At 47.2% G+C, this 15235-nt stretch overlaps 1 protein-coding gene across 1 annotated transcript in view; it reads left to right on the top strand.

Moving 5' to 3' along the window:
- PIGV (phosphatidylinositol glycan anchor biosynthesis class V) overlaps positions 1-15235 on the top strand; it is a 145482-nt gene that overhangs the window by 28755 nt on the left and 101492 nt on the right. The window lies entirely within an intron of this gene.

The following is a 15235-nucleotide window of genomic DNA, read 5'->3' as shown; positions in this document are numbered from 1 at the left end:
TCGCTATTGACTTGGGAACCGGCTTCGCAGCCTCTGGCCCCCTTGATGGCTCTTTCCTTGTGGCCTTCGCTCTATCCCCTGCGGAACCTATATTCTCCGAATGCCCCGGTGGAACTTTACATGGTGGACAAGGGACTTTATGGTGATTGTCGACGGCCATTTTGCTTGCCTGAGTCATCTCCTTCTTCTACGCGGCCATGTTGTTTCTTTGTGTCCGAGGGAATGGGCTTCCCTAGGGGAGTGTATTCAGAGTTGCATCCACGATTGGGTCAGGGCTAGGCTGCCTTTCTTTCCTATCGACTAACTGGCTGGCGGGGACGGGATTGGGACTGTTTCGTACATGTTTCGGGCGCACACTGCACAATGACTTTCTCCACCTGTATTAGCGTTGCTATTTGCTACTGTACTGGTGTGTTCAGGGTGGGAGGTTTTGTGGACTGCGATCTGACTACCCCAGCTCTGCTACAATGTCTTTCGCCCTAATGCAGCCTATAGTCTCGCCCTCAGCTTTCATGGAGCCGCTGATACAACATCTGGTTATCCTGGCTGACTGCACCTATTCCGTAACGACATCGATAACTTGTATTTTGCAACGCACTGCCGCTCCTTTTGTTTGGTGGCGCTGTTTGGGACTGGCGACGTCCATCTTGTCTTGGGACTTCTCCTTTTTGTCGAGTGCGGCCATTTTGTCTCTTTGTTTTAGTTGGGGCGGGCCCTTTTGGGGGAGCCATGTTCTGGGACATGTTTGCGCACTGGCCAGGGAGGGCTAGGGGGCATTTTTCTCTACGGACATGTGCTTGATTGGCGGGTGGGGACTTGAGAAGGGGCGCTTCTTCTTCATTGTGTGTTGCTGTTCTGTGAGATGGCTTTCCCCAATCTCGCCTGTGCTTAATGCTGTACTGTGGTGTTCAGGGTGGAAGATTTACTTGTGGCTGGGGTGACCGGGAGCATATAGACGTGGCCCTCTTCTCAGTGATGGCAGTGCCTGGAGGGGTTTTATCGTTCGGGCCAGGGCTGTGGGTGTATTCCCCGTTTGTTTTGCTAGCTCGGCTGGCGGGGACCCGGACTGCTCCGCATTTTGCTATGTTGATTGCGTTGAATGTGCTGATTTTCCCCACTTGAGATTGTAATTTCTATGTCCTGTTCTTTACTTTTGCTGATGGGGTGGCGGGTTTTGTGCTGGCCCGGGGATCTGGGTGTGACTGCTTCTGACATTCTTTTGGTTCTATGTTTTCCGCATCTACTGTTCTGCACGGCGTAGTGGTTATATATGGCTGGGGAGTCCGGGAGATCTGATATTGGGTGGGCTCCTCCCCACCTTTCTTTTTTCTTTTTCTGGGAGTAGTGGATTGGTTTATTCTTTTCTTACTCCCTATATTTCAAGTGTGAGGGGTTTTTTCTTTCCTTTTTTCTTCCATTTTTCTTTTCCTTCCTTTTTTCTTGGTCTGTATTTCGGGTTCTTTAATGGGTGACAGACACTCTGGCGGGGGGGGGGGGTAGGCCGTAGCCTCCGCATTGATGTAGGGTGGGGGGAGGGATCTATTTTTCTTCATTTAGTTTCTATGGGCCTTATTTTTCCTATTTTTCTGCGCTTTCTTAACCTGTTTCTGTTCTGGGTCCGTGATAGGGGTTAGTGGGGAGGGGGTGGCGCTGTATGTGGTGCGTACATGCTGGCTGTTTATCTTGTGGTTTTACTTTGTACCGCCATATTGCTCGAGGTCTTAACTTCCGTTGTTGTTTCCAGTGGTGATGCCGCCTGCCCATGTTGTGATACTGTGTATGGACTCAGTTCTCCTTCTTTCTTATTCTTCACTGATTTCTATTTAGATCGGGGTAAACACAACAAAAAACTGTAAAATTAACCTTACACACTCCTTTTTCTCGGTGGCATGATTCTATTCAGTGTACCGTCCATTGCTTGTTGCTATGTCATCCGCTGCCGCTGAGGATATGTATTGCTTGCACTTGTGCTTCAAAAGTATCGTGGCCGGCCTGATGGTTGTGGGCCCGTATTTGTTCTTTTCTTCATGCACAATAAAGGTTTTGAAAAAAAAAAAAGCATAGGAAAATTTCCCCAACGCCAATCTTGTGCAGTACTGCGAGCATGAACCCCCACTCCACAGAGTCAAAAGCTTTCTCTGCATCGAGAAATACCGCCGAAGCCGTGACTTCCGGGTTCAATCTCTGCACCACTCCAAATAATGTCCTCAAATTCTGTGTCATATCGCAACTAGGGATGAAACCAGCCTGCTCAGGGCGAATAATGCCTGGCAATAATGGCGTCAGCCTGTTTGCCAAGATTTTCGCATATATTTTGGCGTCCACATTGAGCAGAGACTAGGGTCTATATGAAGAGCAGTGGTTAGGTTGCTTGCCTGCCTTTAATAGTGTGACAATTATGGCTTCACACAAAGAGGGGGGCATAATTCCTGGTTCTGCCATCTCTTCATAAAGCATTTTAAGATAGGGAACCAATAAATCTTGAAACTCTTTATAAAAAGTCACAACAGCCAGTCTGCCCCTGGAGCCTGCCCCGCAGCCATACTGCGCAGCGCATCCCTGATCTCATCTGATTTCAGGGGTGCCATCAGGTGCTCTCTGTGCTCTGTCACTAACCACAGCATTTTAATTTAAGACCAATATTCCTCGAGGCGACGCTATCAGTCTGGATTTGTAATGTGTATAGTGTCTGATAATAGGAGCGAAAATGGGCTGCGATTTCCTCGGTGGTGTGCAGAGGATGTCCATCATTGTCCATCATGCCTACCATTTTATCCAATTCCCTCTTAGGTCTCAATATCCGGGCTAACGTGTCTCCAGGTCTTTCCCGCTTCCCGTAACAACGTGCTTTGGTGAACTTCCCCATATGTTTAAGTTTGTCATTTGCTGTATCTAGGAATTCTACCAGTTTCTGTTTAAGATTGGCAGTAGTCTGGGTTCCGCCTGTCCCAGAGAGTTCCCTTTCTATTTGCCCAATATCCTTTCCTAGGCCCCATTGTCAATAATAATTAGCCACTGCCAGGAGACACCCAACACTGCCAGGAACATGAAGATATTCAAAAGGGGATGATGGACGGAGCGTTTGAGAAAATCAAACACTCACCCCCAGTCAACTGATCTGGGTTTATTCCATCACCATTCTTTAGCTCACTCGGCCACCCCAGTTCAGACATGGCTATATGAAGAGCACGCATGAAGAGCATCAGCCGCCCCAAAAAAATCAATGCACAAAGACAGATGACTCGGGCCCCAGCCAGGGAATGCTCCATCTGCCTAGCCCCCACAAATCTCCTCCCCATGGGGCAAAAAGTCACTGGTATCACATCAGGTTAGCTGGTCAACAGTAAATGCCTGCTATGGCCTGTCATACTGCTAATACAGGAGCCAAAGGGGCCATACCACTGTCCGTCCATCTTCGAACACATCCAACTCCACTCCCCCAGCACTACCCCTGCAACTCCAACCCCTAGTGCTCCTCCCCTTTGAATATGGAGGGCAAACAAAAAAAGGGGAGGACTTTGTAGCTGCACTGAAGAACGTATCTCGCACTTATGAGTTTGGAGAGCGGATGGATTATTTTATTAAGGATAATGTGTTTGCTGCACCAACAATCCCAAGGTGTGGAAGAGTTACTGGCAAAGAAACCTGGTTTGATACAAGTTATAACTATTGTTAAGAGTATGCAACATAGAGCTGTGTGTGTATGTGAAAAAATTTTACCCGTAGTCAAGAGATCTAGGTTAAATCTATTGCTCTTTTACTCACTACGTCACCCCGGTTTGGACCCAGCCATATGCAAATCAGTCTTGACCCTGCTCCTCATGGGAACAGTCCAGCTCAAACTGCTAAGCCAGGTCCTTCCTGGACCAGAAACAAGCATGCTGAGACATGTTTCGGGTATCACTCCTCATCAGCCAGGCTAGCTTGAATCCAGTGGCACAGCAAGTGTGGGCCCCGCCCTGAGGCAGACTATGTGACGCCCTCATTGAATACTCGGGCTGCACGGGCTGGGTGACACACTACGTGGGGTCCAGCTGTGGAGCGCTGGGAGAGCGTTCACTTTATGAATCCACCGGTGGGGGCCCTTAGGCACCGTAGAGGTTCAGATTGCGGCTCCTGACAAATTAACATTATTTCTGCCTAAATGCGGCTGAAGGCCACTGTGAGAAAGTGCCATCTTTCTTGCATTGGTATGCCCCCATTTTTTGCTGAACTGCTGATGTGCTTTGACTGAGTGTGCCCTTGGCTCCTGCCAACCAGGTACCCAGGGCCTGTGTTCCTTCCCTAAAACTGTGTTGACACTAAAACCCAATTGGCATCTCTGGCCACCTGCCAGCCCCTAGTAAATGGTACCCAGGGCATGGTGACCAGAGAAGACCCCTAAGGTCTGCAGCACTTGTTGTGCCACCCTTAGGGGCCCTGTACTCTGACACCCACACACTGCCTTTGCAGGCTGTCTAAGTACAGAACTAAACAAAGAGTCGACATGGCACACATCACACAGGAATGTGTGCCATGTATGTTCTTACAACGAACGCCGTTGTAACGCATGCCTTTACCACGCATGCGTTACAACAGAATGGTATTTCCACGCTCATCCTACTCCACGTATTTTTCCGTGGTGACGTCATACGTCGTAAAGAGGAAGCGGAAGTTTCTTTCCGTTTACTTATACGACACCGATTGCCTGCACATCTCGACTTCAGGTTAGGTTTTTTTGGGGGGGGGTGGAGCCCCCCCAAACCCCCCTTTTTTATTTGTACCCTTTACCACACATGCCTTTACTACGTACCTCGTAGTAAACGTATGCGTAGTAAAGGCTTTCGTTGTAACCACGCATGCGTTGTAATGCATGCGTGGTTAAGGTTTTCGTGGAAACGGCCGCGTTGTAGTGGCCGTTTCCCCCCCCTGTGTGCCATGCCCACAAGTCCCACTCAACTGGCATACCTCAGTCACCCCTCTAGCTGGGTGCCCTATGCCAGTGGTGTGGGCACAGGTGCATGAGCCCTGTGCCCCTACAGTACCCAGGGCCATTCCTGGGCACTGTAAGTGCAGTGCTGCCATTAAGAGTGTATGGTGTTGGGAGGTCGACATTACGAACTCCACAGCACCATGATGGCCTCACTGAAGACTGAGAAGTTTGGTATCAAACTTCTCAGCACATTAAACCTGCACTGATGCCAGTGTGAGATTTAATGTAAGATGCACCAGAGGGCATCTTAGAGATGCTCCCTGAAACCTAACCTACAATCCACGTCTGGACTGAGAGGCTGCCTAGGCTGCCACACAGCAGACATGTTGCTGGACCCCTGGGTGGAGAGCCCCCTGCTCTCCTGGGCCTGCAACAATGCACATCCTGGGCGAGGTGCTAGATCTCCTCCCCCAGGATGGGCAGGGGAAAGCTTCAAAGGCCTGCCGCCTCTGTGAGCTTCTCCAGACCATTAGCAACTGGCCCCCATAGGTTCTGACCCCCACTCTGGCGGGAAGACTGGCGGGAAACCCTACGTCAGGAAGGGGGGGGGGGTGCCAGCCTGTACCAACCCCACCCCTCAGTGGGAGAGGCGAGGTGAAGCACAACCCCGGGCTCCGGCCATCTTGAGGATGGGGACCCCTGCCCAATCACAGCTAGGCTCCAGCCCCCCTCCCACCGGAGAGGAGCAGACTAGGGGGTGTACCCACCCCAGGACAGGGACCTATTGGTCCCTGCACTTGCCCTACCTGTAACGCCCCTAAATTCAGTATTTAGGGGCTCTCTGTACCTTCCTTCCTCAGATCCCGATAAGAAAAGAAGAAAGAAGTTCAAGAAGAAGAAGACCCGCTGTGCAGCTGCTAACAGGACGACACCCACTGACTTGGCCCCAGCCCTACCGACCTGTCGATCCTGGAACCTGCTCCTGCTTGATCCCGGCGACTCCTGCGGACAGCAACCTTGGGACCCCCGGAGGACCTGCCTGCCTTGACCCTCTTGAAAACTGGGACTCCCATAAGCAGAGGCTCTGCTTCAACAACGATACCCCTGGTGCCAGCCAGGAAGCAGCAGACCAACCCACTCTGCACCCGCAGAGCCCGGCCCGTGCCCGAGTGATCCAAGACCACGAGGACGTCCTCCCCCCCCCCCCCCCTCCCACCCCCCAACGACTGGAATCCGAAGTCCAGTGCCCAAAGACCCTCCATGACGAACCAGACGACGCATGAAGCCTCAGAACCAGGGACCCCTCCAACCGCGAAAAGCCGAGGGTAAGATTGCCCGACCCCCAAAGACACCCCTGCACCCGGCGCCCTGCGGCCCCCTGTGCATTCCTTTGGGGTACCTACCTCTTCTCCAAGATCCCAACTTACCTCTCGAACTGGTGGTCGCACCTGAAGAATCAAGGGCCCCGAGTCTGTAGCCTTTGTTCCCTCTTTACCTTTCCCACTGAATAACATTGAGTGCTCAAAAAGCACCCTGCACCCAGCCGCCCGAGTGCCCCTAGACGTGAACCCTGTGTCCTATCCTACTTCCCCATTTGCCCTGAGCAAGTGACCAGGAGCCCAGCTCCCACAGCTGCGTGGCCTGCTAGCCAGCAGCCAGCAGCCACCAACCGAAGGCCCCCTGCCTCTCATTGGATAACGTTGGGCCTAACTACCTCTGCACCCGGCTGCCCCGGTGCCGCTGAGGGTGTACCAACTGTACCTACCTGACCCCGGGGGACCACTGAGTCTATGCCCAGAACCCTAACTTCACTGGTCGAGTACTCACCTGGAAACCGATAACTAACTTTCCTGCCATAGGATAACATTGACTTGTTTGACTTGAAAAATCTTCTAAGTGTGAAGTTTTGAATCTCTAAAATATTCCTATAAAATCAGCCGAATACCGAAGTACTCATCTGTGATCAGGAGAGAAGCCAGTACTGTACCTTGTAGCCCAGTACTGAACCGTAAAAGTATTCCTAACCGGGTTTACTAGTAACCTGAATTTTCTCCATTGGAATCCATTGTCTGCTTTTCTATGAAATTTATTCTGTCTACTTTTGAAAACTTGAAATATTACTTAAAAATCGTACCAACTACTGAAACGTAATTACTTACCTATCTTAAGTAGAGATCCCAGTGCTGGACCTAGGAGCCCAGTACTGGATTAAAAAAGTAACGAGAACGTACCTTACCTGTAACCTGAATTTTCTTCCTTTGGATAACATTGCAAGATTTTCACTGAAAAGTTTCTAAGTGTGAATTTTTTAAATACTTTTATATTCCTTAAAAAGCATTGCAATAGCCAAAACGTTTTTACTAAACTGTTTTCAGCTTAGACCCCAGGACTGAATCTAGGATCCAGTCCTAGAATTACAGAAGTAATCTACAAAGTAATCAACTGCATTTTGGTAGAAAAACCCATCGAGCTCAATGTTAAATTGTGTTTAGAATTGTGTTGCCTACTTCAACCTGTGTACCTTTTTGTGTTTACAAAGTTATTTCCTTTCTGCAAAGTAATTACCTCAGATAACTCATAATTGAGAAAAGTATATCTTGTACCTGTTGGTTCTAAAAATAAAACAACTATATATTTTGGTATAAAAACAATTGGCCTGGAGTTCAGTCCTTTAGTGTGTGAAACCTTTTGCTGACTGAGTGTGTAGAGCAAATGCTTTACACTGTCCTCTGGTACTGCCTTACTGCTCGACCAAGCTCCCACTTTTGAGAGTAAGGTCAGACCTGACTTTAACCTCTGTTATACCTCTGGGGTTTCTGGTCTCTATACACACTGTACCTTACTTTGGTCCAGTGTATATATAGAGCCATTTTCTCAGAGCCACCACTGAAGAGCGATACTCTGCTGCCCCTCCCTAGGCACACTGGAGGAGATATGCTAAACTCTTGAACACTTGGGGTACAGGTTGCGTTTGTGTCTGCTTTTAGAGCCCCAGTACAGTTCTGAGCTGCTATGGGCCCATTATACACTGCGAATACAGGTTATGAACACCACAGACTCTTCTTCTCTTGAACCTGGTGACAGCCCCTTTCCTCTGCCTGAGAGACCTGGGCAGCCAGACCCTCGTGATTGCTTCTCCCTTTCTTTGCTGCGCAAAGTGGGACTGGTGGAGACGCCATTAAAAAATTACCATTGTCTTACATTTTGCTGGACTCCCTTGCCTAGCAAAGTAGAGGGCCCTCTTATTCTGCCGAACGTTGAGTGGGGTGTTTGTTATCATTTACCAGCCCTGACTGGACCTGCAGGCATCACAAGACTTACTACACCCACACTGCGCTATGGATACCCACCGCCCCCCAAAGAAAGATGACACATTAAAGGCTTATTCTCAAAGGCACCAGCGAAGAAAGTGGACCAACTTGGAGAGATCCCCCCCTGCTCGTATTCAAGATCAAGTGGTGGGGGACGCTACTGTGACGCGCTCGCTTTTAAAGCAGCTCTTTAGGACCCTCAGAGAAGACACTGCTGCCCTGAAAGGTGCTTAAAAAGGAGATCGGAAAAACAGGCCAGAGGGTGGACTCCCTTGAGCGAACCCAAGATACATGTGAAGAAGAAATGGACTGTCATCACAGAGAACTCCTGGAAGTGAGAGAGAAGAATTTGGAATTGCAAACGAGGCTTGAAGAATTTGAAAATCGCCCACGACACTCCAACATCCGCATTAAGGGGGTCCCATTGTGATCGGTCACTGGGAGTCTTGAGGAATTTACTGTAAGTCTCTTTCGCCACGTTGCGCCTGCGCTAGCTGAACAGGAGATCATCCTTGTACACGTCCATAGGGCTGGTTGCTCGCTGGAATTACCCAGTTAACCACAGAACATTCTTACCTATTTACATTACTACAAGCAGAGGGAGTCCATCTTGGCGGCGGTTTGTGATAAACATGTTATCGACTTAGAAAGCTTCAAACTAAGCCTCTATCAGGATGTTTCACTGCTTACAATGCAACGTGGCTGCGCTCTCTTGACACGCATCCTCCGTGAGAAAGGTATTCAATATGTCAGCCAACCCTTTTGGTTCAATTTTGTCTGGAACAACAAAACTTGGATTTTCTGCTTACTGGATAAAGCACAGCTCCTACGGGACTTGCCTAATTTTCTGGAACTTTCTCAGGCCTAGAAGTCCTCAAGGTCCCTCAGCTCATCATCGGCTGGCCCTCAATGCCCTACATGTAAGAAAAAGGCTAAGGTGTGTGGTCCTCTCGGAAATGGAAAGCCGTAGAGAACGAGCTACACAATTGCGATGACTACAATGCAAAGACAATGCTTCTCAAGCAGACAGTGATCATTGATGCATGAACATTTTAATGTTGCCAGATGTGGAGGCTCCTGAATCTGCGGCATCACGGTGCAGATTTGCTTTCCCCTGGTCCGCTTACTTTACTTACAAAGAACACCAATCCCCTTCATAGCGGATTCTTCCTGGGTAGCGGCGCTCCACCCCCATTGCATTGCTGAGGGACAAGCTGAAGTCTGTGGTACGGGGTCACTTTAGAGCCATAGCGGTAAAATTTAATTCAGATAGACGAAATAACAGACTGAAACTAGAGGCTGCGTTAACGGAGCTTGAAGACACCCACAAGAGTACAGGTTTGCTGGCATCCAGGCACGAACTCACAGAGGCCAGTAAACAGCTAAAAGCACTTCATTTTGATAGAGCAGAATATGCTCTGTTACAAGTCAAACAAAAGTATTATACGTGAGGTATCAAGGCCAGAGTCTCTTAGCCAAGCGACTCCGCGCTCAGGCAGTCCACCAGAGAGTAACTGAGCTATTTAACACTGAGGATACTTTGATCTCTCAAGATGATTTCATCGCCAAAGAATTTGAGAAGTTTTACACAAAGAAATACTCGGCAGAGGCCTTTACTGCGGAGAACATCCAGATATTTCTGGATGGTGTCACCCTGGCCCAGATTCCCCACAAAGATGCTGAGGAGCTAGATAAGGACATAACTCCCACTGAGGTCCTTAAGGCCATTCAATGCTAGCAAACCGGTAAGGCACCAAACTGCTGTGGGTTTAGTGCAGAGTTCTATAAAGTTTTGGGAACATCCCTGGCTCCTATTCTAGTCCGACTTCACACTGCATTTAGCTCTACAGATTCCCTTACGTCTACCATGCAATTAGCCACAATTACAGTCATCCCTAAACCTGGAAAGGATGCTAGACTCTGCTCCTCATATCGGCCCATCTCTTTATTGAATATAGACGTCAAAATCTTTACTGGTATACTGGCAAATAGGTTAGCCCCCTCTATGCAGGGTTTGGTGGATCCAGATCAGACCGGATTTATACCTGGAAGGGGTTGCGGAGATAATACTAAGAGACGTTGTGATCTTCTTGACAAGGCGCAGCATTCACACATCCCCGCCTTGCTCCTCACCATAGACGCTGAAAAAGCTTTTTGATAGGGTACATTGGGCCTATCTCCAGGTAGTAGAAAAACGTTTTGGCCTTGAACTCCAGTGATCCCGCTGGGTTCAAAGTAGCTACGCCACCCCTAAGGCGATGGTGAGGGTTAATAGGCTTCTATCCCAACCTTTTTCGGACGAGAGGGCCACATGTCAAGGTTGCCCTTTATCACCTTTATTATTTGCTTTATATATGGAGCCCCTCGCTGAACACATTCGTAGTTACCCACAAATCTCTGGCATTCACATGCGAGGGAGGTCTCTTAAGGTAGCACTCTACGCAGACGATGTTATGTTTACATTGACAGACCCTCACACATCTCTAACTGCAATCAGGGAAGAACTTGACCTTTTTGGGGCAGCTTCTGGGTTGAAAACTAATTTTCAAATTTCAAAAGTTTACAATCTTACCATCCCTGAGGTGAACAAATCAGCCTTGGTAATGGATTTTCCATTCTCATTGGCATCAAAGGGAGTGGACTACCTGGGGCTGCGAATATACCCCACTCCTGCAGCTACGGCTGAAAGCAACTACTCTACGTTGATAAGACGGCAGCTATAAAAATGAAGCTGCTACCGAAGATATTGTATGTTATGCTAACATTGCCACTACAGCCTCCACCAAGAGTTTTGGAGATACTGCACCTCTTATCCAGGAGTTTATTTGGGATGGGAGGAAGGCGAGGATGGACTGCACCTCTTATCCAGGAGTTTATTTGGGATGGGAGGAAGGCGAGGATGGCAAAAGGGCAGGCTTATGTACCCCAAGCGGAGGGAGGTTTAGGATTACCCCACTTAGTGAGCTATTATTAAGCGGCCCAGTTAGGGTACATGGTAGAATGGTCACTCCACCAATCGAAAAAGCATTGGTGTTTTATCCACCAGGCGGTATCGGTAATCCACATTTGGAAAATACCTTAGTTACTAGGGCACATCGCCCTCCTAGAGTTTACATCTCGCCGGTGCACCGAGCTACATTTGGGGTCTGGGACAAAGTCCAGGTGCGGAAGGGACGGTCTACTCCCATATCTCCTCCTCTAACTCTGCCTGGGAACCTGGATTTCCCACCTGCATTACAGGGTTCATCTTATGATTGGCAGAAAGCTAACTTCAAGAGACTGGGAAACCTCTTTGATATTGGGGACCGTATGGATTTCTGTTGGCTACAGGAAGCCTTCGGTCTCCCGTCTAAAAACCCTCAGGGAATACATTGCACTAAGTCACTGGGTCTCCCAGCCTTCGATCCAACCCCATGCCAGTAGACCGCTTACACCATTCGGGAAATGGATTCCTAATCGCTCCTCCGACAAGCCCTCGCTTTCTGATGTATGCCTTCATCATTATACCTTGGAAGGTACTAAAACATCTGCACAACATAGATGGAGTGTGGCTGCACATTTACAGATTAAGAGTGGTAGGACATATTTCACCTGGTCCGCGCTTCTGCACGTAGTACCTCCAGTAGGGAGATGTTCTTGAAGGCTGCAAACTACTGGTATTATGCTCCAATGAGAATTGCTTATTGGAAGGGGGCAGGGATAGCACATGTTCCAAGATTTACACTTTTTGTGGACTCCTTGCGAAGAGTTTGAGAGGGAGCAGGACAATGGCACTCAAGCAGATAATAAGTAACTGAGTGGTGGAAGATTTGAAACCAATTTGTTTGCGGTGCTGCCAGTGCAGAGGAAGACCCTGAACCTCTGTGTGAGTTAAGGGCAATAACACTGCAACATATACAATAGGTCCTGGGCACACGTATTAGAATAAACAGTATAGATACAGCGAAAGTACTCATAAGAAAGTTGACACCGGTGGTTCAAAGTTGTTTATGTAGATGGTATTCTTCAGAAGTGAAAAACAACGCCAGCCGACACGTGTTTTGTCACCAGGACAAAGCCTGTGACTCTTCAGGGCTGTTGTGGAGTGATGTGTGAATCGATGTACCTGTGATAATTCCGACCCAGTGTACGGGTTAAAGGAAGGCCGCGGGTACAGCAGGTTTGGATGCAAAAATGGACAGGCGCGGGTAAGTCCGTGTTCCTGAGACACCTCTGGGTGCCGGATCCTGACAGTGCTCTTCTCGCCTCAGAGAGTAGGAGCTTTTTGGCGGGAGGTATTGGAGGCAGTAGATACCATTTTTGAAACAGAATTCTTGCGGTTCCCTAGTTAAACCTTATTGGGACTCCCGAACCTGGAGACATTTCCCTTGAAATCTGCTAGGGGCCAGGTTATTGCCTTAGCATTAGGGGCGGCAAAACTGCTTTTACTGGCACAATGGGGCACTGGTAATGTTCTGATACATAGGGACTGGGCGTATAAACTCTGGGAACTGTTAGGGTTAAAGAAATTGACAGCAGCAGCGACACAAACACTTCCAGCCTCTGATAAGCTGTGGGCGCCTCTTATACAACATCTCTCAGACGAATTTCGAGAATTAACTTGTCCCGCTTACCCTCATATACTAAGTTTGACTCAAACAGTCTACGACGGTGTGTTTCACGTTCATATTTACAGTCTCCCCTGTACCAATATGGGATCCCATACACATACTCTTCCTCACATTCAATCTTTCTCTTCTCTTTTCCTTCTTCTCCGTGCCTTCTTTTTCTATGCTTGGTCTAATTTCATGTCACCCCCACCGGCCAAAGGATGTAGGTGGGAACTGATGTACTTATTGAAATACCTAAATAAAGAGATCTTAAACCTAAACCGTTAGTGTCGTATGCAAACTGAAAACAGAAACAGCAAATAAAATGTAGAAATGCCATGAATTCAGCACATGCTGGCAGAACATGGAATGATAAACTGACTGTCACTGTAGCATACAACAGTCAAAACTAAATATCAGTCACTATAAATAAAAATTAAAAAGGCTATATACTCATACTATGCAAATAACGGATTAAAACAAAATACTGTCCAATCATCCACAACCCTTCTGCTGCGGTCATTAGATTGATTACCTCTAACAGAACCATACAAAAGAAACTTGAGAAGTTCATTCTCCACTGTGAACCAGGCTGCAAATAACTAAAGCATAGTAGGGCAAGAAAACATTGTAAAGACAGCTTGATGCCAAAAAGCACATTATGAAAGACTTCCCTAAAGAAAGACTATAGCAACATATTAAATAGAGTGTGCATGCCATAAACGAAATTATTACTCTGTGTAGATAGAAGATGGCTCAGGATTACAAATAAAAGGAGCATCCATAGAGGATTGCAACTGTTGCCAACCTACACAAATAAAAGCAAAGCCCACACAGATATGTGATCAACATATCAGAATAATGGCAACATTTAGCAGGGAATCCCAGAATGCACCTCAGAATTGCCCAGTCCCAAAGCAACTATCTCAAGCCTATAGTTTAGGGAAGGAAACACAGGGTGGTTATAATGGCAGAAAGGCACCCCCTGCCGTGGGTGGCAAGTGTGTGCCTCTTTAAATGGTACTAGTGTGAGGACCTGCATGCTGTTCCATAATTAGGGGTGTTACCATGGAATTAGCAAGCTATGTGAGTCTGCGAAGTGAATGTACCGGAGGAAAACTAAAGCGTGGCAAGAGAGGAAAGTCCCCCAGTAGTACGAGAAAATAGCACTGTCAAAAGACAGCTGAGAATCCAAAAGAAGCCTGCAATATCAGTAAGATATTTTTTCACCTGAAACCCATTCTTACATATTTTGCCAAATGTAACTGCCAGTAGAAGGAATGGGAACAAGGTGAGTAAAGTGATTCAAAAGACCATAAATGTTTTGTTGAGCCGAGGGGCTAGGACAAAAGTGCTGAATAGACATTCACAAATCTCTTTTCTCTAGAAGTCCGGACGATTAAGGAACTCCACTGTTTAGGACATTGAAATCACCTCATCCCCTTGCTGCAGTTCAGAGGTGGACAGTCTTGGAGCCAAATCGTATAGTGGAAGGTACTATGGACAGACAGTATTGCCTCAAGCTGGAACAACATTGACTAGCTTCTCTCCAAGTCTATTTACGTAGTATCTTCTAATATAGTTCTAAAAGTAGGCATCTTATGGCCACAAAGTGGATTGTCTTTCGTTAGAGCCCCAAGTAACGGTGAATTTGAGTTCCTGCTTTGTTCAACTGAAGACTCCGTAGAGCATCTCACCACTTCTCAATTCAAAATAACAAATTCAGTTGGTCAATGCAATTATTCAATTGAGAATGGATTACTGTAATAGTGTCTAACCAAGTACATCATAAAAGGAAAGGATTACTGGTAACAGGTTAACGTATGTATTACTGAGAAGTGAGAAAACAAAAAAAAGGTAAGGAAAACCAATGTCAATGGAACAGCCCATGAACCAACAGCAGAAAACTAAACTACCAAACTGCTCTAAAATTAAAGAACCATCAGAGTCTCGTTCCATAATGCGTATTGATTTTGGCAGGGGAGAGGTTGGATGAAAGCAGTTTATGATGGTCAATGGCATTAACCACTGACCATAACCAAGCATGAAGATCCTGCAGATAATGAAGTTAGCTCCTGGAGAAGCCTGTGCCTTTAAGAGTTATTCTACATTATAAAAATGAAACGTCCTGAGTAGTGCAGGCTTCGTAAAATCCTACAAATGTTACTAGATTTGCAGGTCTAGTGACTTAAATAATCTACTTGACCTAATTATAATGCTCTTGTCCCATAAACTGGTTTCAAAATATGCAATCGTGGGCAAGTATATTAATTCACGGAGACGCCCTTTTCTTCTTTATCACATATGAGAGCCCCTTCAAATACACGAGTTCAGCACGTCTGCTGTACAGAAAACTCTTTTGTTTGATTTAATAAATTAAACATTATCTCCATAAAGAATACAAATCTACCCACATATAAGAT

This window comes from Lissotriton helveticus, chromosome 3_1 (genome assembly GCF_964261635.1).
Source record: "Lissotriton helveticus chromosome 3_1, aLisHel1.1, whole genome shotgun sequence".
Classification (NCBI taxonomy): domain Eukaryota; kingdom Metazoa; phylum Chordata; class Amphibia; order Caudata; family Salamandridae; genus Lissotriton; species Lissotriton helveticus.
This window is presented reverse-complemented; position numbering and strand designations above follow the sequence as displayed.